Source organism: Halichoerus grypus, chromosome 5, assembly GCF_964656455.1.
Source record: "Halichoerus grypus chromosome 5, mHalGry1.hap1.1, whole genome shotgun sequence".
NCBI classification, from domain to species: domain Eukaryota; kingdom Metazoa; phylum Chordata; class Mammalia; order Carnivora; family Phocidae; genus Halichoerus; species Halichoerus grypus.
The window spans coordinates 30,677,380-30,699,891 of NC_135716.1; the positions used below are offsets into that span (position 1 = coordinate 30,677,380).

At 37.3% G+C, this 22,512-nt stretch overlaps 1 long non-coding RNA gene across 2 annotated transcripts in view; it reads right to left on the reverse strand.

The window, feature by feature from the left end:
• LOC118536353 (uncharacterized) overlaps positions 1–22,512 on the reverse strand; it is a 244,237-nt gene that overhangs the window by 22,108 nt on the left and 199,617 nt on the right. The window contains exons 7-8 of one of the 2 annotated variants that reach the window (XR_013447746.1): positions 20,057–20,238; positions 14,894–14,949 (exon numbers count right to left, since the gene is read on the reverse strand). This is a non-coding gene — a long non-coding RNA (uncharacterized LOC118536353). The remainder of the gene's footprint in view (positions 1–14,893; positions 14,950–20,056; positions 20,239–22,512) is intronic. The other variant, XR_013447747.1, reaches the window with a different exon arrangement.

Here is a 22,512-nt window from a genome sequence, read left to right on the forward strand (position 1 = left end):
TGATTAGGTTTATTCCTAGGTATCTTATTATATTTGGTATAATTGTAAATGGGATTATTTTCTTAATTTCTCTTTTTGCTGCTTCATTATTGGTATATAGAAATGCAACAGATTTCTGTACATTGATTTTTGTATTCTGTGACTTTACTGAATTCGTCTAGTAGTTTTTGGTTGAGTCTTTCAGGTTTTCTATATGTGGTATCATGTCACCTACAAATAGTGAAAGTTTTACTTCTCCCTTACCAGTTTGGATGCCTTTTATTTCTTTTTGTTGTCTGATTGCTGTGGCTAGGACTTCCAGTACTATGTTGAATAAAAGTGGTAAGAGTGGACATCCTTGTCTTTTTCCTGACCTTTGGGGTAAAGCTTTCAGTTTTTTCCCAAGGAGTATGGTGTTAGCTGTGGGTTTTTCACATATGGCCTTTACTGTATTGAGGTATGTACCTAATTTGTTGAGGGTTTTTTTCATGAATGGATGTTGTACTTTGTCAAATGCTTTTTCTGCATCTATTGAAAAGATCAAATAGTTCTTATCCTTTCTTCTATTAATGTGATGTATCATATTGATTGATTTGCAAATATCAAACCATCCTTGCAACCCAGGATTAAATCCCACTTGATCACAGTAAATGATTTTTTTAATGTATCGTCAGATTCAGTTTGCTAGTATTTTGTTGAGGACTTTTGCATCTATGTTCACCAGAGATATTAGCCTGTAGTTCTCTTCTTTAGTGGTATCCTAATCTGATTTTGATATCAGGGTAATGCTGGCCTCATAGAATGAATTTAGAAGTTTTTCTTCCTTTCTAAATTTTGCAATAGTTTGGGAAGAATACATATTAATTCTTCTTTAAATCTTTGGTAGACTTCACCTGTGAAGCCATCTGGTCCCGGACTTTTGTTGTTGGGAGTCTCTTGATTACTAATTCAAATTCTTGCTGGTTATCATTCTGTTCAAATTTTGTGTTTCTTCCTGTTTGAATTTTGGTAGTTCATATGTTTCTAGGAATTTATACATTTCTTCCATGTTGTCCACTTTCTTGGCATGTAGTTATTCATAATATTCTAATTTTATTTCTCCTCTCTCATTTGCCATTTTATTTGAATTCTTTCTCTTTTTGTCTTCATAGTCTGGCTAGAGGTTTATCAATTTTATTTATTTTATTTTATATATTTTATTATTTCATTTTATTAGGGCATTTCTGCTCTAACCTTTAATATTTCCTTCTTTCTACTGGTTTTACATTTTGTTTGTTGTTTTTTTTTCTAGGTCCTTTAGGTGTAAGGTTAGGTTGTTTGAGATTTTTCTTGCTTCTTGAAGTAGGCCTGTATTGTTATAAATTTCCCTCTTAGAACCGTTTTTGCTGCATCCCAAAGGTGTTGGATTGTTGTGTTTTCATTTTCATTTGTTCCCATGTACTTTTTTATTTCTTCTTTTATTTCTTAGTTGACCCATTTATTGTTTAGTAGTATGTTATTTAACCTCTATGTATCTGTTCTTTCCAGATTTTTTCCTGTGGTTGACTTCTAGTTTCATAGCAATGTGGTCAGAAAAGATGCATGGTATGACTCTGATCATCTTGAATTTGTTGAGGCTTGTTTTGTGGCCTAATATGTGATCTAATCTGGAGAATGTCCCATGTGTACTTGAAAATAATATATATTCTGCTGTTATAGGATGGAATGTTCTTTAATATATCTGTTAAATCCATGTGTTCCAGTGTGTCATTCAAAGCCATTGTTTCCTTGTTGATTTTCTGTTTAGATGATCTGTCCATTGATGTAAATGGAGTGTTGAAGTCCCTTACTATTACTGTAATATTATTGATTAGTTCCTTCATGTTTGTTATTAACTGTTTGATGTATTTAGTTGCTCCCATGTTGGGTGCGTGAATATTTATAGTTGTTATATCTTCTTATTGGATTGTCCCCTTTATGATTATATAGGGTCCTTATTTGTCTCTTGTTACAGTCTCTGTTTTAAAGTCTATTTTGTCCAATATGAGGATTGCTACTCTAGCTTTCTTTTGACATCACTTTGCATATTAGATGTTTCTCCTTTCTCTCACTTTCAATCAGCAGGTGTCTTTCAGTCTGAAATGAGTCTCTTGTAGGCAGCATATTTTTTTTTAATCCATTCTGTCACCCCATGTCTTTTGATAAGAGTGCTAGTCCATTTACATTCAAAGTAATTATTGATAGATATGTATTTGTCATTTTGTTTTGTGGTTGTTTCTGAAGATTTTCTGATCCTTTCTTTCTCTCTTTCATGGTTTGCTGATTTTAAATGATATATTTGGATTTCTCTTTATTCTTTGCAATGTATTAGTGGGTTTTGATATATGGTTACCGTTAGGTTTGTGTATAACCTCCTCTGCATATTGCAGTCTAGATTCAGTTGATGGTCATTTAACTTTGAATCCATTCTTTACTCCTCTCCTCCCCACATTTTAGGTATATGATGTCATACTTTACATCCTTTTATTTTGCAGTTCCTTGACTGATTTTTTACAGAAATATTCATTTTTGCTCCTTTAGTGTTTCTTATGTTTATAGTGTCACTTTTGGTTTCTCTTTTCCACTCAAAGAGTCCTCTTTAATATATCTTGCAGGGCTAGTTTAGTGGTCATGAAATACTTTTGTTTTTGTTTGTCTGAGAAACTCTTTATCTCCCCTTCTATTCTGAATGATAGCCTTGCTGGATAGAGTATTCTTGGCTGCAGATTTTTCCCATTCAGCACTTTGAATGTATCACGCCACTTTCTTCTGGCTTAGAAAGTGTCTGGTGTAAATTCTTCTGCTAACTTTACGGGGGTTCCCCTGTATGTTACTATTTTCTTTTGTCTTGCTTTTAAAATTTTTTCTTCATAAGTATATTTTTCCAATTTAATTACAATATGTCTTGGTGTGGATCTGCTTTTGTTGATTTTTGATGGGGATTCTCTGGCCTCCTGGATCTGGATATCTGTTTCCTTAGAGAAGTTTTCAGCTATTATTTCTTCAAATAAATTTTCTGTCCCCTTTTCTTTCTCTTCTTCTTCTGGAACTTTTATAACATGAATGTTATTATGTTTGATGGAGTCACAGAGTTCTCCAAATCTATTCTCATTTTGCATAATTCTTTTTCATCTCTTCTGTTCCCCTTGCTTACTTTCTGTTACTCTCTTATAGGTCATTAATTTGTTCCTCTGCTTCTTCCAGACTGCTCTTCATTCTATTGACCATGTTTCTCATTTTATTTATTGAGCCTTTTATCTTTGCTATGTTAGTCCTTATCTCTGTGTTAAGGGTCTCACTTGTGTCTTCTACTCTTTCCTCAAGTCCAGTGAGTATCCTTATGATGATTGTTTAAATTCTCCATGAAGCATGTTAGTTATATTTGTTTTGCTAGATCTCTGGCCGTGGCCTTGTCCTGTTCTTTCATTTGGAATAAATTTCTCTTTCTTATTTTGTCTATGTGTTTCTGTGTGTTATGTTAGGACAGTCAGCTACAACTCCTGTTCTTGAGGGTAATGGCCTTATGAAGAAGAGGTCCTATAGTGCCCTGCTGTGTAGTGCCCCTGTTCCGCAGGACTGGTGCTTTTAAGAGTGTCTCCAGTGTTTACTACGTCTGCTATGCTGTTTTGTTCTGGATGCTTTATCCTTCAGGCCAGTCATCCTCAGAGGCTCTCTTTGCCTGTTGTGGGCAGTGTTTGGTCCCTGGCCTGAATGTGGTGTGTTTTAGCCAGGTGTTCTCTGGCCTACTTGTGAAATGAGTCCTGTTGCTGCTGCCATCAGAACTGAAGCCTCACAGAACTCCTGGGTTGGGAAATGCTATGTGAGCAGGGTTTGGGGCTGGTCTTCTTAGGGAGGGGGCCCACCAAACTGGGACTGAGACAAGTGAGACTGGGAAGGGCAGTTCCACCAGAACACAGGGAGGGGGATGGGCCTTTATGTAAGCAAGTTATGTAGTGAATGTGGGTGCTGTACTGTTTCCCACAGGTGGCCTTGCGCTTATGCTGAGGGGCAGGGGAGGGAAATGGTGCCTGCCAGTTCCTTTGTTCCCAGAGGGGTCTCCCTATGAATGTTGCCTCTCTGCAACACATACTAAAATGATCAAATAGCACCCCTACTCTGTGCCCCAGGTGCTCTTTAGATCATTGTTTTCATGTTATATGTCTGCAGTTTGTTCACCTGCCTTCACTCCAAGAACAGCGCAATGCCCTCCATGCTCTATCCCAGACACGTCCCCTGACCTTAAAGGGCTTATGCCCTGCTGGTTGCCAGAAGTCATGAAATTCATCTTCTCACTTTCCAAGCCAATTGCTGTGGGGATTCATTTTCCCTGTGTGCTCACCTGTGTGCTAGTCTGTCTCTTGCCCTTCTCTGTGACCATGGTTCCCTCCCCACCTCATCAGCCACAATCCATTTCTCTCCCAAAGTGCATCTCCACACTTCCTACCTTCTTCTATGTGGCCTCTTCTCTACCTTTAGTTGTGGCATTTTCTCTGCCAGTCTTCAGGTAAATTTCTGGGATATTTAGGATGATTTGGAATGAGGTGAGTCTAGGGTCCTACTCTGCTACCATCTTCCAACCAACTCTTTACTCTTTCTTGTAAATTAATTGCCCATATATGTGTGGATTTATTTCTAGGTTCTCTACTCTGTTCTGTTGACCTATATATCTGTTTTAATGCCAATACCATACTGTTTTACTACAGTTTTGTAATGTCATTTGAAATCAAGGAGTGTCTTGATTCTCAAGATTGTTTTGGCTATTACAAGTCTTCTGTGGTTTCATACAAGTTTTAGGATTAATTCTATTTCTTTTAAAAACTCCATTGAAAATTTGATAAGCATTGCATTGAATGGTAGATTGCTTTGGATAGTATGGACATTTGACAATATTACTTCCAATCCATGAGCATGGTATATCTTTCCATTTATTTATTTATTAATTTATGTTATCAATATCTTACAGTTTTCAGTGTATAGGATTTTTCACCTCCTTCATTAAATTTCTTTCTAAATATTTCTTTTTGATGTATTTGTAATGGGATTTTCTTAATTTCTATTTCTGATAGTTTATTGTTGGTATATGGAAATGCAACAGATTTTTGTATATCAATTTTGTAACCTACAACTTTATTGAACACATTTATTAGTTCTAACAGTTCCTGATAGAATCTTCATGGTTTGCTATATATATGGGATCATGTTATCTACAAATAGTAACAGTTTTACTTCTTCCTTTCCAATTTGGATGCTTTTTATTTCTTTTTCTTGCCTAATTGCTCTGGCCAGGGTATCCAATACTATGTGGAATAAAAGTGATGAGAATGGGCATTCTTGTCTTGGTCCTGATCTTACAGAAAAAGCATTCAGGTTTCCACCATTGCATATGATGATGATAATCTATGAGCTTGTTATATGTTGCCTTTATCATGTTGAGGAATTCCCCTACACCCACTTTAAGAGTTTTTATCAAAAATGATGTTGAATTTCATCAAATCCTTTTTCTGCATCTATTCAGATAATCATATCAATTTTAGCATTCATTTTGTTTATGTGGTATATCAAATTGTTTTTCAGATGTTAAACCATTTTTGCATTCCTGGATAAATCCCAATCATGGTTTATGATCTTTTTAATGTATTGCTGAATTCAGTTTGCAAATATTTGGTGAAGATTTTTGCATCTGTTCTTTAGGGATTTTGGCCTGTAATTTTTTCTTGTAATGTCCTTTTCTGGTCTGGTAACAGGGTAATGCCAGCCTCATAAAATGATTTTGGAAGTATTCCCTTATCATCATCATCTTCTTCATCTTCATCTTTTTCATCATCTTCTTTTTTTTTTTTTGAATAGTTGAGAAGGATTGAGATTTATTCTTCTTCAAATCTTTGGTAGAATTGACCAGTGAAGCCATCTGGTCTTGATCTTTTGTTTGTTGGAGGTTTTTGATTGCTGTTTCAATCTCCTTACTAGTAATTGGTCTGTTCAGATTTTCTGTTTCTTCTCGATTCAGTCTTGGTGGGTTATTTCTCCTCTTTTGTTTCTGATTTTACTTGAGTCCCCCTTTTTTTTCCTCCATAGTCTAGCTAAAAGTTTAATTTTATGTTTCCAAAAATAGCTGATAATTAATCTTTTTTATTCTTTTTACACTTTTTATTTCTGCTCTGATCTTTATTTCCTTCCTTCTACTAACTTTGAGATTCATTCATTTTTTTCTAGTTCTTAGTGTGAAGCAGCTTTTTTTTTATTTTTGACGTAGACACTTATTCACTATGAACTTCCTTCTTAGAACTGCTTTTGCTGTGTCCCATAAGTTTTGATAGGTTTAGTTCTATTTTCATTTGTCTCAAGATAGTTTTTGATTTTTCTTTGGATTTCTTCACTGACCCATTGGTTGTACAGTGGCATGTGGTTTAATCTTCACATATTTGTGAATTTAACAATTTTCTTTATGTAATTGACATCTTACCTCATGATCCAAATGATTCTTATTTCAAACTTCTTACACCTGTTTTGTGGCCTAACATATATCTTGGAAAATGTTTTGTGTGCACTTGAGAAGAATATGTATTTTATTGCTCTTACATGGAATGTTCTGTATATGTCTGTTAAATCCATGTGGTCAAACATATTGTATAAGGCCAGTACTTCCTTACTGTTTTTCTGTCTGGATGATCTCTCTCTCCCTTTAGGTCTGTTAATATTTGCTTTATATATTTAGGTGCTCCTATGTTGGATGCATAAATATTTATAATTGTTAAATCCCGTTATTGGATTGACCCCTTTATCATTATATAATGACTTTGTTTATTGTAGCTTTTGTCTTAAAGTGTATTTTGTCTGATATAAATACAACTATTCTTGCTTTCTTTTGGTTTCAGTTTGCATGGAATATCTTTTTCCATCCTTTCACTTTAGTCCGTATGTTTTTGGAGGTTTTTTTATCCTAAATCAGTCTCTCATAGGCAGCATATTTAGCCACTGTTTTATGGAGAATTTAATCCATTTACATTTAAAGTAAATACTGTTAGGTATGTATTTAATGCTGTTTTTAAAATTGCTTACTACTGTTTTATAATTTGTTTTTGCTGTTTTTTCTGAAGTGGTAAGCTTAGATTCCTTTATCTTTTGTGCATCTCCTTTAGGTTTTTGCATTGTGGTTATATAAAACAACAGGTTTACATAAAATAACTTATATCTATAGCAATCTATTTTAAGATAACTTTAGTTTGAATGCATTCTAAAGTTCTACATATTTAGTCTCCCTCCCCATGTTTTGATGTCACAATGTGCCTCATTTTAGCTTGTGTGTACATTAACAAATTGTGATTATACATATTTTTTCTACTTTTGTCTTTCAACCTTCATGCTAGCTTTATAAATTAACTCACCTTCTTACATTAGATGATTCTGAATTTTGCTGTATATTTATCTTTCCCCACTGCATTTATGCTTTCATATTCTTTTGTTACTAATTACTGCCTTTTGTTTCAACTTAAAAAATTTCCTTCAGCATTTCTTGCAAGGCCAGTCTAGTGGTAATGAACTTCTTTAGCTTTTGTTCATTTGTTTGGAAAACTCTATCTTTCCTTCAATTCTGAAGGAAAACTTTGTGGAATAGAGTATTGCAGTTTTTTTCTTTCAGGACTTTGTATATATTGTGCCATTCCCTTCTGGCCTATGTTTCTGCTGAAAAATCTTCCAGTAGTTTTATGAGGGTTCCCTTGTATGTAATAAGTTTTGTTTTTTTGTTTTTGTTTTTTTCTCTTGATGCTTTTAAGCTTCTCTCTAGTCTTTAACTTCTGACACTTGAATTATAATGTGTCTTGGTGTAGGTATCTCTGGGCTTCTTGGGTCTGGAAATCTATTTCCTTCCCCAGATTAGGGAAGTTTCACCATTTTTCTTCAAATAAGTTTTCCGACACTTTCTCTCTCTTCTCCTTTGGGACCCTTATAATTCAAATTTAGTCCATGTATGCTGTCCCATAAATCGCTTAAGTAAATCTTCACTTTTTTTTTTATTTTTGTTGCTCTGAAAGGGTGAGTGCCACATCCCTATCTTCAAGTTCACTGATCCTTGCTTCTGCAGCATCTAGTCTGTTTTATTGTATCTTTCAGTCATTGTGTTGTTCAGCTTTGTGACTTCTATTTGGTACTTATATTTTTCTCTTTGTTGAAATTCTTACTTTATTCAATCAGTCTTCTCCTGAGGTCAGTGAGCATCTGTATGATGATTATGTTGAACTCTTTATCAGGAAAATAACTTACCTCCGTTTTATTGAGGACTTTTACTAGGGTTTTTCTCTTGCTTTTTTCCATTTGGAACCTATTCCTCTGTTCATTTTCCTTAATTCTCTGTGTTGTTCTAGGCATTAGATAAAACAGCTAAGTCTCATGGTCTTGAAGGAATGGTCTCCTGTAGGAGATGAAACTTATTGTTCAACTCTTCCCTAGCTCTTGGCTGTCTCTCAAACCTTTTTGACTGTTTGAGCAGCATCTTTTATTTTTTAGTGGTTCCCAATATTGGAGGGTGTACTAAGAGCTATCAGTGTCCAAAGGGGAGGATCACAGTCACCACTTAGATTCAGGCTGATTGGAAGCCAGACCATCAAGTGGCAGCATTTAAAATATAAAAATACACCTCCTTCAGGAGAAGGCTGGGATATTAGCATTTCTGTCTATTCCCTCTCTTCTGAACTTTGGGGTAATAGCCAGTGAAGAACTGTTACTTTGCTACTGTCCTGTTAAACTCATAAACATAAGCCCTTCTGGCCACCAGATCCATGATCTCAAGGGATGTGTCCTTTGGGCAGCAGACACAAAAGCTGGGCTGCCAGATTTATACGCAACACAAGCTCCTTGGGACACCAATGACCTGGAGTGGAGCAAAGGGAGAGTACAAATAGGGTACCTGTCATCCTCCCCAGTCTCTGGAGAGGACTGTAGTCACCCCTAGATATATGTTTAATTAGAAGGCTGCTCTTCAGGCCACAGCTATGAGGATAAGCTAATATACCTTTTTCACAGAAAGACTGGGCCCCTCAATCTGTTGCCTCTATGCTTTGCCCTACAGGTGGTATGTAGTTAAGAACTCTTTTTCCATTGGTTACAGTTCTGTGAGACCTGTGAGTGTAAGCCCCATTGGTCACCAGAGCCAGGTGATATAGAGGTAGCCCCTGGATGACAGATGCCAAAATCCGGGTGGCAGACAAGTGTGCAAACTGCTTTCCAGTAGATACCAGTGACCTGAGGTGAGGCAGGGGGAGAATGCAAAGATGGGACCAGGTGGCCTCTATCTGTGGAGAGTATTTCAGTAAGCACCTAGATGTGTGTTAAATTAGGTGCCTAAGCCTCAGGCTGATGGTTTTAGATAGGCAAATAAGCCCCTTTTACAGAATATCTGGGTCCTTTTCAGTCAACTACCCCTGTGCTGGACCTTAGATTCAGATTCAGGCCTGTGCATGGGAGCCCTTTAAGAATTGTTTGAGTTCACTATAGTCTGTGGGCCTCTTGGATCTAAGCCCTATTGGCTTTCAAAGCTAAATGTTTTGGGGGCTCATATCTACAAATTAGAAATTATACTTCAAACTCCCTTGTAGCTAGGGTTTTAGATATAGTTTACCAATGAGATCCATTTAGGCAAGGTCCACAAGATGGAAGTGGGGTAAAAGCCAATGATTTACCGTACTGCTATTTTCTGTGGATAGTCAGAGAGGTTGGGTCTTTCTGAAATGGTGTTCCAATGCCCACTTGCTAACACGTAGATGCCCAGCAGCAGCTGCATAGGTGCTATAGTGGCCTAGTGATTGCTACCCCTTGATTTTGGCACAAGCAGCAGCTTCCCTGATTGGTGGGTTCCTTGTTACTGCTCTGAGGGTCATTCCTAGAGTACTTCTTTGTTTTGAATCCTTCTCTACTTCAAACAGCTAGATTTTTGTTTCTTATAATTGTATTCTGACTGGTACTGCCTTAGGAGAAACAGCTTACAAAGGAACAGTTGAGGTGTATCTAAAGTAAATCAGAAAGTTCCAAATATGAGATTGAAAGCATTTCAAAAAAACTTGGCCACTGACATTCAAACTTTACTCTGGCTTCCAGCAGTTGGTCACTGGGTGATAACTGATCAATCATGCTGATAGGAAGTATGGCAAGATGCAAGGAGCAGAACCTTTGAAGTCCAACAACAGTGCATAGTCTAGTGGGTTCACAGTTAGAGCTATAGTTTCCAGACATACTGGCAAAAGAAAGGTAGCAAAATTAAATAAGAAACTTAATCCCTACATAAAGACAAAAGTCCCATAGTTATTACTAGAAGTTTAGTGTCCCATGCCTGGGAAGTAAACCCATGCTAAGCTAGACCAGGTGGATAGATTCATAGCCTAGTAAAAAGAGAGCGCAGCCTTTAAAAGGCAACAGTCCTGAGGTCTTCCATCAACTTTGCTGCTTACTGACTGCTTGACCTTTAGCATTTCTTTAGTTTCCAAGCTTCAGTTTCCACAACTGCAAAATGTGGATAGCAACACTTTGCTTACAGGGTTGTTTCATTAGAAGTATAAATAAAGGATACAAAGCACCTATAGTGTCTGGCACATAACAGGTATTCAAAAGTGGCTATGAACTATTATTCCTTCAGCTTTTAATTTAAAAGTGAATCCAGTCTTGTTCACACAGAAGCAGAAATTTAAAAATAAGAGAATTGAAACAGAAGAAAGAGAAAAGATAAATAACAAGATATAGAGCCAGAAGGGCTAATGTTGTCTCATAGGCCCTGAGACACAGGGGAAAGGGAAACATTCTCCTATGGTGAGAAGAAAGGAAATAAAGTAGTCTGGAGCCACAAAGAATCTAGGGCAGGGCCCTCCTGCTGCATTAGCACTGGGTGACTGTAAAAACATGAGGTTGGCTCTCAGCAGTAGAGGTATGCATAGTGGTTTCTATTATAATTCTGTTTTTACTCAAAACTTGCCAAAAACTTTCTTTTGAGGTGAAACTCTCCAGTATTTTCTACAGCTCAAATTGATTATTTGAAGTAGCATTGGAAGAAAGTACAGGCATACTTGTTACTGAAATGCAAGGAGGTGGGAGAAAAGACACAGTTTTGAGTTGCCGCTGGTATAAGGGCAACACCATGTTGAATTGTCCATATGAATCATTAAAAAGAAATTCATTTTTCTATTGAAATTCAGCATGAGAAAAGAGCTTCACAGTGAGAAGTTTCACACTCCTTTTAAAGTTGTGAATACAGACACTGACTAAATACTGACTAAAATATCTAATATAAACTCCATGAGGGGTAGCAACCATGTTCTGTTCATTTGTGCCAGCATGGTTTAATGTACGTCGTGTCCGCAGCCTGCACACATGCTTTCTACAGCCAAAACATCACAAAAATAACTGTTTATTGAGTTAAATCCATTAAACTATTGGTCAGCGAAACAAAATCATGCAAGCCAAGTTTGTTTGTGTATAGACAGATCTAGTCTTCTAGTTAAATCTACATCACTTTAAAAACTGTTAAAATAGCATAATGTACGCATAATTATTATAAACTCTTTATATGTGGATTTAACTATACTTGTGGGAACGACTATGTTCCATAAAGTTCAGTCTTCATCTGGTGCCACTTTTAAGAGTTTCCTTGGTCAGGCAGAAGTACATATGAAAAGTACAATTTGGCTCATAATATGATGCTATCTGGGGAAGCCATGAGCTCCAGACACACAGGTGATATGGATACGACTTTGAGGTCCAGCTTAATTAAGACTGTTTTTCCATGCAGACTTTTTTAACAGATTAGAAATTTGGGAAAGAGGCACAGATATTGAACCATGATGGTATTAAGTATCTGGTTACTGGCACTCTTCAGTAATCTCATTGAGACAACAAGGAAGTACTATAAAATCTCCACTCAACCTGCCGTCACCTCACAACGAACACCACCAGTCACTAGAACTCTATCATCCAGTCTATCTTTCTTCTCTCCTTTCCCACTACTGCCACTCCAGATTAGGCTCTCATTAACTCCTTTCCTGGAAAATTTTGAGTTTCCAACAATGCCCACAAACCCATCATTTCTACACACATACCACAGCCCTACTTAAAATTATTTTTCCTGACTAAATTCAAGTCTCCTTCATTTGTTAATCAAGGATGTCTATGACTTGCCAGTTCTCTTCCCCAGTCATGTCCCATGCGTTTTCCCAGCTCTGCCTTTGCCTGGATTATTACATTCACTTGGAGTTCTCTGCCACCTTTCCACATGTTCAAGTTTTATGCTGCTCTCAATTCCAAGGCCATTTTCTCCATAATCATATTCATTCCTGCAAGCAAATGTCATTTCCCTAACCCACAAACGTATGTCACATGTTATTTATACATATTTACTGATTTATTAAAGGGGAGGGAAAAAATTTCCTCTAACCGTCATAGATTTTCCAGTTTAGGGAATTAGACTAGCCAAAGATAGGTTAACAAGAGAAAATAAACAGAAGTTTATTAGCTTTTGCATCACAAATACACACCTGGGAGCACCCAACAGTGAATAAACCAGAGGGGATTTTAAAACTTGGGTTTATCTTAGGCTAAACAAATGTAAAGGGTTTGGGGCTTCTGGGCTAGGGAGGCAGTTAAGGGAGGGTGACCAGGGAAAGTAAAGTAAATAAGAGTTGTTTACTTAGGTTTGTTATGCAGATTTAAGCAGATAAGAATTGTTAAGAGTTCTCTCCCTTTCCAGTATAAGGAAGAGATCTCTGCAAATGAAAATTTCCTTTACCAAAGGAAAACTTACGCTCTGTTTTTAGAGCTTTTCCTGCTTCTTAGGTTTCCAATGCCGTTAGCTCAAAATAATCCATATGTCAAAGGGGCGTATTTGGGGGTGGCATATTCTGGTACCCTTCAGCACATATCATTCATTACCTTAGTAATTCATTCCTTAAGAACACATCTGATTTTGCCTAACATAACTATATTTGGATTGTCCTAACATAGATTTAACTTGGGAAATTTCCCCCTTTCTGCCTCAACAAGAAAGATGTTTTAAAAGTGGGAGGAAAGACTAGAAAAAATATATAAATAAATAAAGCCCACCTCTTTCAGAAGAGGCTGGGTGAGTGGCTGAGGGTGGGGTACACTCTATACACCAACTCATTTCTTCCCTCAGCAGAGAAATGCACTTGGGAGTCACTAAAAGTTGCCTTACTTGACAAATACTGGTGTAACCGGGTGGCCCCATTGTCCTTGAAAAGAAAGTAGAACAAAGCCTTTTATATTTCTTAGTTTAAACTAAGAGTAGCCCCAGGATTGGGAAAGTGGGCTCGGAACCTGGGAATTGGCAGATGCTCATCCCAATCCTGCCCCACTCTCTACAACTGTGGAGAGGGAACAGGGTATGCTCCATCCCAAAATATGCCTTTTTGGCATAAGGATTATTTTGAGCTGGTTATTTTTGAGACAGTAGAATCTCTGAAAACAGAGTGTAAGTTGCCCTTTTGTAAAGGATATTTACATTTATAAAGGAAATCGCCATTTGTAAGGGGGTCTCCCTCTCTGTATCTGAAAGAGAAGGTGACTCTAAATCTCCAGAAACTTTTTTTTAATTATTTTTATTTTATTATGTTATGTTAATCTCTTAACTGTGGAGAAAGGCAACAATTTAAATCTGCATAACAAGCCTGACCCTTATTACTGCACTTTTCCTGGTCATCTCCCAGAACTGGCCTCCCCTCCCGAACATCTTTCTTTTGTCTTTAACTGGAGATTGTATTTAAGGTGGTGGCGTGGACCATTTCAGTTAGTTTTACTTGGTTTTCCTGGGTCTCTTCCATGTATACAGAAAGTATACATGTTACCAAACTTATTTTTTCTCCTATTAATCGTTTATTACAAAGCCAGTAGGGGGATCTCAGCCAAGAACCTAGAAGGGTAGAAAGGAAATTATTTTTCCTTCTCCCTGTCCTGTGGCCTGGAAAATAACTGTCAGTGAGGTGAAAGGTTTTAAAGAGGCATAATCCCAATGCACCTGGCAGTGATTTTAACAGAGGACCCAGCTTAGTCCAGGGCCTCACAAGTCCCTGGTGACCCTGCCCAGAAGCTTTAAGAGAGGATAGCTTTAGCATCCCTGAGGACCTCAGGCTCTACACCTCAGAATTGCCAATCTGAGGCATCTATTCATTACCAGGGCAGCGTTGGGAGTCTGGCCCTGAGTGTTTAGCCCTAGGGGACCTGTGGAAAAGGGATTATTTTGGATTTGCTGTGATTCCTAATAGATGAAGAGAGAGGTTCAACTCCATCATGGGATAAAATGACTAATGCAATAGTAGCACCCCTAAAACATTGAGGCTGGGGCTACCCCAGTTACAATAATAAGACTGCGTGAGTAGATGGTCTCAGTCTTATTCAGAGAGGGGAATAGTACCTTGTACACTATTAATTTTTACTAAATAGAAGTTATATAGTTGTGTTTTGGTAATTGACATTTTACTGTCTTACACATGCAATTCATCTCCCTTGGACTTCTTTCTAAACAGTGTAAATGACAGACTAAGACAATACAAAGTTTCTTTTTGATAATTCTAAAACATTTTTACAGTCATCTAATAAAGAATTAACTCAATATACATAAAGTAGCATTCTAGATACTAGAATAACAGTGAAGAAATGCCACAGCCCCTGTGGCTAAGAAACATGCAATATATTTAGAGAAATGTTCACCATTCACACATGCAACTTCTATTAGTGAAGGAAAAAAAATTAGAACCTGCCTGTCTATCCAACACCCAGCTAGGCATGGGGTGACACAATCCTGCCCTCAAGTTAGCAATTGAATAAGTTTAAAAAAATCAATATGTAATTATAAATTGTGATGAACACCATGAAGAAAACAAATTAAATAGAAAATAACCACCTCCTTTAGATTGGTGAGGGAAGTTCTCCATGAAGATGTGAAGTTGCAGCTGAGACCTGAAGGTGAAGAAGTAATCGTTTTTGAGAAGTTGGCCCAGACAGATAGAACAGTGTGTTGAAGGCACCAAGGTATAAGACATACCTTCTAGATAAATCAGTTAAGATATATAAGGGCATAAGCTATTACAGTGATTAAGATATTGAATGTATTCTTTTCAATGACTATCTCCTATGTGAATACGATGAGCAAGAGACAAAATGATTAATACAGATATAAAAAGTTCCTGTTCTCCTGGAACTTACAGTCAGGTGAGAAAGATACTGAGCATGCATTTACAGATGTGATGAGGACCATGTGATGGGGGTAACATGGGCATATGTAACAAGCGGATTTTACCAAACCTAGAAGACTGAGGGCACCCTTTCTAAGCAAATGACATTTAAAAAAGGTTTTGAAAAATTAGTATCAACCTGGAAATAAAAAGCTACAATGAAAAGCATTGAGTATTTTCATATTATAGGGGAGCACAGATTCAGGGAGAAACCCAAATACTGTCCAGCTTATTGGGTGAAAGCCATGAATTTTTGTGACGGAAAGGAAGGGGGCAATTACATGAGTTGAAAAGAAATATTTTTCTATGGGGTTAACAAGCTAAGCTACTCTGGGTTATGTGTTGATTGAGTACTGGTTTTAACTACTGGTTTTATCTTTAGAAGGTCCACAAGTATCAGTCTTATGATCAGAATGTCCTTTCTCCTGCTGACTCTCTAACAATTGCCATTTTGCCTAGTCCAAAGGTTTTGGCCCACTTTAAACAAAAGATGGGTAAACCACTCTGGCTCTATTTTAGAAATGGCTCCAGTCAGGTCAATTTTTCCCAGTAGGTATTTTCTGGGAAAAGAGTTAAAGCCTCAGGAGACTGTCCAAGAAGAGGGAAAAGTCCAGGTCTGTTGGTTAGGGTTCTCTGGAAGTAGAGATAGGTAGATCTGTTACTTCAGAGGAAACAATTTACAAGACTAAATGGGTATTTTAGATTTGATGGGTGATAGAGAAGGAGGTATTGAGACATTGAATATAATACAAAAGTGATAAATTGGTAGTCATGGCTGGCAAAAGGAAGGAGTTGAAGCACATTGAGCCTGTGCCATTAGTTTTCCCTGAAAACTTTTGCATAAGAATTAGCCTTTCTATTCTTGTCATCAAGTTACTATTTTATACTTAATCCCCCTCTTCTACCTCTGAAACTGTGCTATTAATGCATTTTAGTTTTTTGTTTTGCAAAATTGCTGTCAGTAACACATTTGGATTCTCTCCATTGTTTTTTTTCACTCAGAGTTGATATGTCTTGGGCGGGGCGGGGGGTGGGGTGGGGCGGAGATGGAGGTTTTATGAAAACTAAAGTATGTCACAAAACAGGACACAGCTTTCCCCAAGTCTTCTAAATTTTGGATTCTGAACACTTATTTTACTTTCCTGTCCACAACATTGGTCAAGCATGAGAGCAAGGAAAAGGCATTCCTTCACTTAAAAGCACAATTTGTGGGAAAGAAAGACTAAAATATGTTTTTCTAGAGCCTTTACCAAATGAAGTGAAGTCCATATGATCGCTAATCTTGTTTTTACCATTATGTTCATGGATTGCATTGTCAAGTACTTTGGTTTTATGATTTTAAAAATTGTTTTAAATATATTTTTATGACATGACAAAAAGTCCCATGATCTAATGGACATATAATTATATAGAAGTTAAATTAGCAAAGCTAAATGCAGCTTGTAGAAATAATGTACAGAAATCCTGAGCTCCACATCTCACTCTCTTTGAAACTGTCCTACCTTCCCTGGCAGTCTTGGTTACTTTCCATACTCAGCCCTTCAATATGGCAGTTATAATTACTGTTCACATACCCATTTCCTTCACTAAACTGAGTGACTCAAAGGCAAAGAATGTTTATTTATCTTTCTGACCACAGAACTTTAGCTATAGTAGATACACAAAAATATACTTGTGTAGGAACAAATATGAGTAAAGTTATTAAGACATACTACTGAGGTTATCAAAGATTGGGGCTTTTTAAAAATAACATGTATAAAACTTTAAAGGGGGAAGTTCATTTAGAACCCCCTCCCCTTCAGCCCGAAACTAAGCCAATACCCAAATACCCCCTTGGCCACTTTGACACCTAGTTCTTGTAAATGTTTCCCTTCCTTCCATGTATTCACTCTCATAATCCAGTGAGTCTAAGAAACACAGCCATGTTTAAACATCTGGGATTCATCAGGCCGATTCTGTTAATCAAAGTTCTGAAGATCAGTTCCAGATGTTGCCTAACTAAAGTTACATAAACATTGTTCACATTTTTAACTACAATCAGACCTAACTTCCCATATCTTGAAAGTAACTTAATTTGTATAGGTAGGAGTTATACTCTGCACTATTTTTTTAAATTAACTCCCAGCTTAATACAGAGATAAGGCTGATAGATCTTCCCTAGAAGTGCATGAATATCAATAAAAATTCAAGATATATTTTTGGAAATCATACATTTAATCACATTAGCTCAAGGATTCCATAAGACAGGAAGACAAATTAATACTGTCTGAGTGTCCACTATGTAAGGGAGGAAAAATAATTTTCCCTTCTAGGTTCTTGATGAGACCCAACCCCTGTAATAAAGTACAGACTAACAAGAGAAAAACAGAGTTTAATAACATATATACCCCTCCTGTATATATGGGAAATACCCGGAAAACATGAGTAACTCCTTGCAATGACTCAAACCACCACCTAAATACCATCTACAGCTAAAGACAAAAGATATTAGGGGAGGTTATCAAGCAAAGCAGAGTAAATAAGGGTAGGGCTGATAGGAGTTTCTAGAGATTTAGTCAGCCTTCTCTTCCTGGTTCAGAAAGGGAGACACCCTTATAAATGAAGATTTCCCTTATAAATGTCAATGTCTCTCACAAAATGGTAACTTTACTGGTTTTCTCCCGTGGCTGCTGTGCCTTAAAAATAATTAGCTCAAAATAATCTTTCTGCCAAAGAGGCTTATTTTGGGGCAGCACACTCTGTTCTGCTTTGGTCCTATCTTTGAAACTTCCCCAATAACTTTGATAATCCAGAAGCTGAATTGATAGAGTGTTCCATATCTCATTGAACCAGTCTTTTAATCTTGAGAATAGTTAAACAGTTAAACAGTTGCTTTTCGTTTCTGGAGGTGGTGTGGCAGGTGGGCTTCCAAAGTTAGGTCTATAAGGTACAAGCAATAAAGTACTTAATAAGATGCAGTTCTATGGGGGGAAAAAAAGATTAATGGTTAGAGCCGACGATAAACCCAGTCCGAGTCATGAGAGCAGATAGTTTAGAAGATTTTGTTGGGAAGGAAGAATTTTATCTGCTGTTCAAGGTGCTTCTGGCTGGACTAAGAACCAAACTGACAGGAGAAAATCAAGTTTAGTTTTGGTCATGAAATTCCAAACACAGTTGGGCACCATGAGGCTTATATGATATCCTGAGCTAAGGGGGGAGGTGGGGGGGGGTTGAGAATACAAAGGGAGGATGGCCATTAACAGGAAGGCAAGAGGAGATGTTTGGAAAACAAAGGTTACCTGCATAAGAGGGGAAGTTTCGTTGTTGTTTTTTTTTTAAGATTTTATCTATTTTTTGACAGAGAGGGAACACAAGCAGTGGGGAGTGGCAGAGGGAGAAGCAGGCTTCCCACGGAGCAGGGAGCCCGATGTGGGGCTCGATGTGGGGTTCGATGTGGGGCTCGATCCCAGGACCCTGAGATCATGACCCAAGCCGAAGGCAGACGCTTAACGACGGAGCCACCCAGGTGCCCCAGGAAGTTTCTTAGATAAAGAGGAATCTCTAGTAATAGCTCTCTTCCTGATATAGGCAGGCAGTTGAGGAGGAGGTAAAAAGCTTTTCCTGAATCTGCTAGGTTTTGATTACTTTTAACTCAAAAGAGCATTCATGCCAAAGTGGCCCATCCTGGGGCAACCTGCCCTGGGCCCCTAAGTTCCCTCCTCTGAAATTTAGCTCAAGTTTTACACCTTAAAAGTGAATTGGTAGATTGTTTCATCTTGTTGAACCAGTCTTAGTCCTGATAATGGGTCAGTTCAATTAAACTCATTTGAGGAGGCGGTGATGCAGTTATGTTCTCAAAGTTAGGCCTTATTGGTTCAAGTAATCAGGTATTTAATAAGAGGCATTTATACAGAAACAAAAGAAAAACAGTAGCTAATGATTGGATCAAATTAGAAACCAGTTTCCGAGTGCTGAGAATAGCCAGTCCAGAAGATTTCTAGATGTCAAGCTTAAAGCATCTTTAGATAGAGTGAGACAGGCAGTTTGCCAATCTGACAGATTTTCCTCGTTTGTAGTTCAAATGTCTCTGGTGATCTTTTGTGTGGCCCACAGAGCAACGGGCATGAAGACTGCCCACATGTGAGCTGTTGTGATTTTCCTGAAGTTTACATCAAGCTATTCATATTTAGTTTGCAGAGCTTCAGGAAAAAAGGAAGTGTCAGTTCTCAAATATATCCAACTCAGAAACATGGGAAAAAATTTGAAAATATTCATTTGGAGAGATATAGCTAGGCATTGGAGGAAACTTGAAGAAATTAGGATCTAGTCTAGTTTATAATGAACATTTTACTCAGGTATGTTATTGAAACATTTTCTTTCTATAATCACACTCATTTCTACTAAAAATAGCCAAATTCATATTAATTTGTGTGCAAAATAAATCTAGTTTCAAAAAACCTGGGTCTCATCATTTACATAAGTGCTATAAGAAGAGCAATTGACTGGGGAACCTGAGTGGCTCAGTCAGTTAAGCGTCTGACTCCAGCTTAGGTCATGATCCCAGGGTCCACATCAGGCTCCCTGCCCCTCCCCCCATTTGTGTGTTCTCTCTCAAATAAATAAAATCTTTAAAAAAAGAATAGCAGTTGAGCACATAGGCTCTTTAAAACCTGCTTTCCTGGGACTTTTTATAAGAAATCTCTAGATTGAACTTTTAACAGCTTCTAAAGGCCAGAAGCCAAGCCAAATACTTGTCCTCAGACTTCACCTGCAATACCTATAGATTTGGGTGAAATCCTCTTTTCTTGAGTTCCCCCAAAATATCCCTATGTTTTTATATCTTCTTTACTCACCTGGTAAGACTGCTGGGATATCCATAAGCTAGTATCACGCTGCTATTTACAAGGGCTTTATTAGCTCCCTAAAGTCCACCTTAGTTCTTTAAAGCTGTCTGGTCATACGTGAGTCTATGCATCTTTCTCCCAAATATTCCATTCAAAGCCTTGGTAATATAACCACTATTTCCAATAGTTTCCTGTTAGAAAAAGAATGGATTCTTGTTGAACATATGTAAATTTATTGCCATAAAAATATAAGAATACTAACAGTTTCAAAATTCTGGATTCTGAAATCAGGTAGGGATAAAAGATAAATGTTTCAATTAGAGTATACCTATGTAAACAATCAAATTGCTGTAAGTCAGCTTAAGAGAAAGTTTTTTTAAAAGGTTATGGTTTTCAAGATTAAAACATTGCAATTATTCTCTTCAGTTTATTTAGTCCCATGTTATTAATTCTTGTTCTGTTTGAACCCAATATTTCCACTAGTTCTAGAAATTCTTATCCAGTTTGGTTTGAGCTTAAGGTTATCAGAAACCTATTCTCAGAGTTCATTTAATATGCAATAGCATCAGTAAAACAGTAACTGACAATACTTAAAAATGGCCCTGGCTAAAAGATCTGATTAGAGTTCATTATAATGCAACTGACAAGGAAATTTGGTTACTTCTGTAACATACAACACTTCAAGATAATAACATCCTAGGACATCAGATTTCTAGGAGTTTCATACTATTTTTAGGACACTTATTTTAATAATATATCTACATAAATATAATCTAAGAGGATTTAGTAGCATTTATTTGACAATGCTTTCCATATATTTTAAGCTAATTAGGCTTATTTGATATGTTAATTTCTTACAAATTTCTTTGATTTTTTGAAATGTTCCAAGAGCTCTCAGGAACACCTCAGAATGTGGCCAAACATCAAAAGACTTGGACATTTGATTAAATAGGATTATGTCATTATGAAACCAGATCTAATTATCCATTTAACCCAAGTGAAAATAAAAGATATCAAAGCCAAATACAGGTTATAGTTTTGAGCAAAATTTAGCTCTTAGACATAGGAAAATATGTTGCCAAAACACAGAATCCTTGTTTTCTGAGGAGGTACCCTTAAAGGTAAAGAAAAACATGTTTACAATTTGTTAAGAACAGATCAGTTCAAGAAAACTTTTTTTTTTTTTAACAAGAACAGTTTTAATTTTGCATCAGTGTATTTTTTTTTCAAGAATTTATTTTTTTGAGGGGGCGCCTGGGTGGCTCAGTGGTTAAGCGTCCGCCTTCAGCTCAGGTCATGATCCCAGGGTCCTGGGATCAAGCCCCGCATCGGGCTCCCTGCTTGGCGGGAAGCCTGCTTCTCCCTCTCCCACTCTCCCTGCTTGTGTTCCCTCTCTCACTGTGTCTCTGTTAAATAAATAAATAAATAAAAATCTTTTTAAAAAAATTTATTTGAGAAAGAGCACAAGGTGGTGGGGAGAGGGAGAAGCAGGCTTTCCACTGAGCAGGGAGTACGACGAGGGCTCGATCCCAGGACCCCAGGATCATGACCTGAGCTAAAGGCAGACGTTTAACTGACTGAGCCACCCAGCTGTCCCTACTTCAGTGTATTTTTAATATTAAAATTTATTTACTTGAATTTATCTTAATCTTAGGCAGTACTGACTACATATAAAATTCCTTTCTAAAGATTCCTTTTCCATAAATCTGCAACTTTCTATCTTATATTCAGATTTTGTACTAAGGTTTTCCTCAACAGAAGCGTATTCCCACCCCACCCCCCCTTTTTTAATCCATAAAGACATCATACTTTCCTTGCACACAGAGTTGTTTCTCTTAATAACTGTAGGGGCCAAGGGCAGATTACCCCAAGATGGGCCAGTTTGGCATGAACATTATTTTGAGTTAAAAGCAATCAAAACCCGGCAGATACAGAAAAAGCTCTCTCTCTGGTCCTCAGCTGTCTACATTTACATTGGAAAAGAGGGCTGGACCAGGAAGAGCCTATTAAAAGAGATTCCCCTTTACCTAACAAACTTAATCTGCATAATATGGCAAACTTTGTTTTTCCAAAACATCTTTCACCTTCCTTATAATGGCCTTCCCTTTGTGTTCTCAGACCCTACCCCTCTTCTTAATCATGATGGTTCACTGTCTATGGAATTTTGTGTCAGTGTGGATTTTCCATAAATACACCTATTAATATAGATTTTTTTCCTATTAACCTGTCTCATGTCAATTTGATTCTAAGTCCACCTAGAAGGACCTTCAAGAGCAGAGGAAGGTCTTCCTCTCTGACACAAAATTGTGAACTGTTTGTTACACTAGTATTCTTTAGATTAGCAATTTTTAAATACATTTCCTAGGGGCACCTGGGTGGCACAGTTGGTTAAGTGTCCAGCTCTTGGTTTTGGCTCAGATCATGATCTTATGGGCACTCAGTGGGGAGTCTGCTTGAAAGATTCT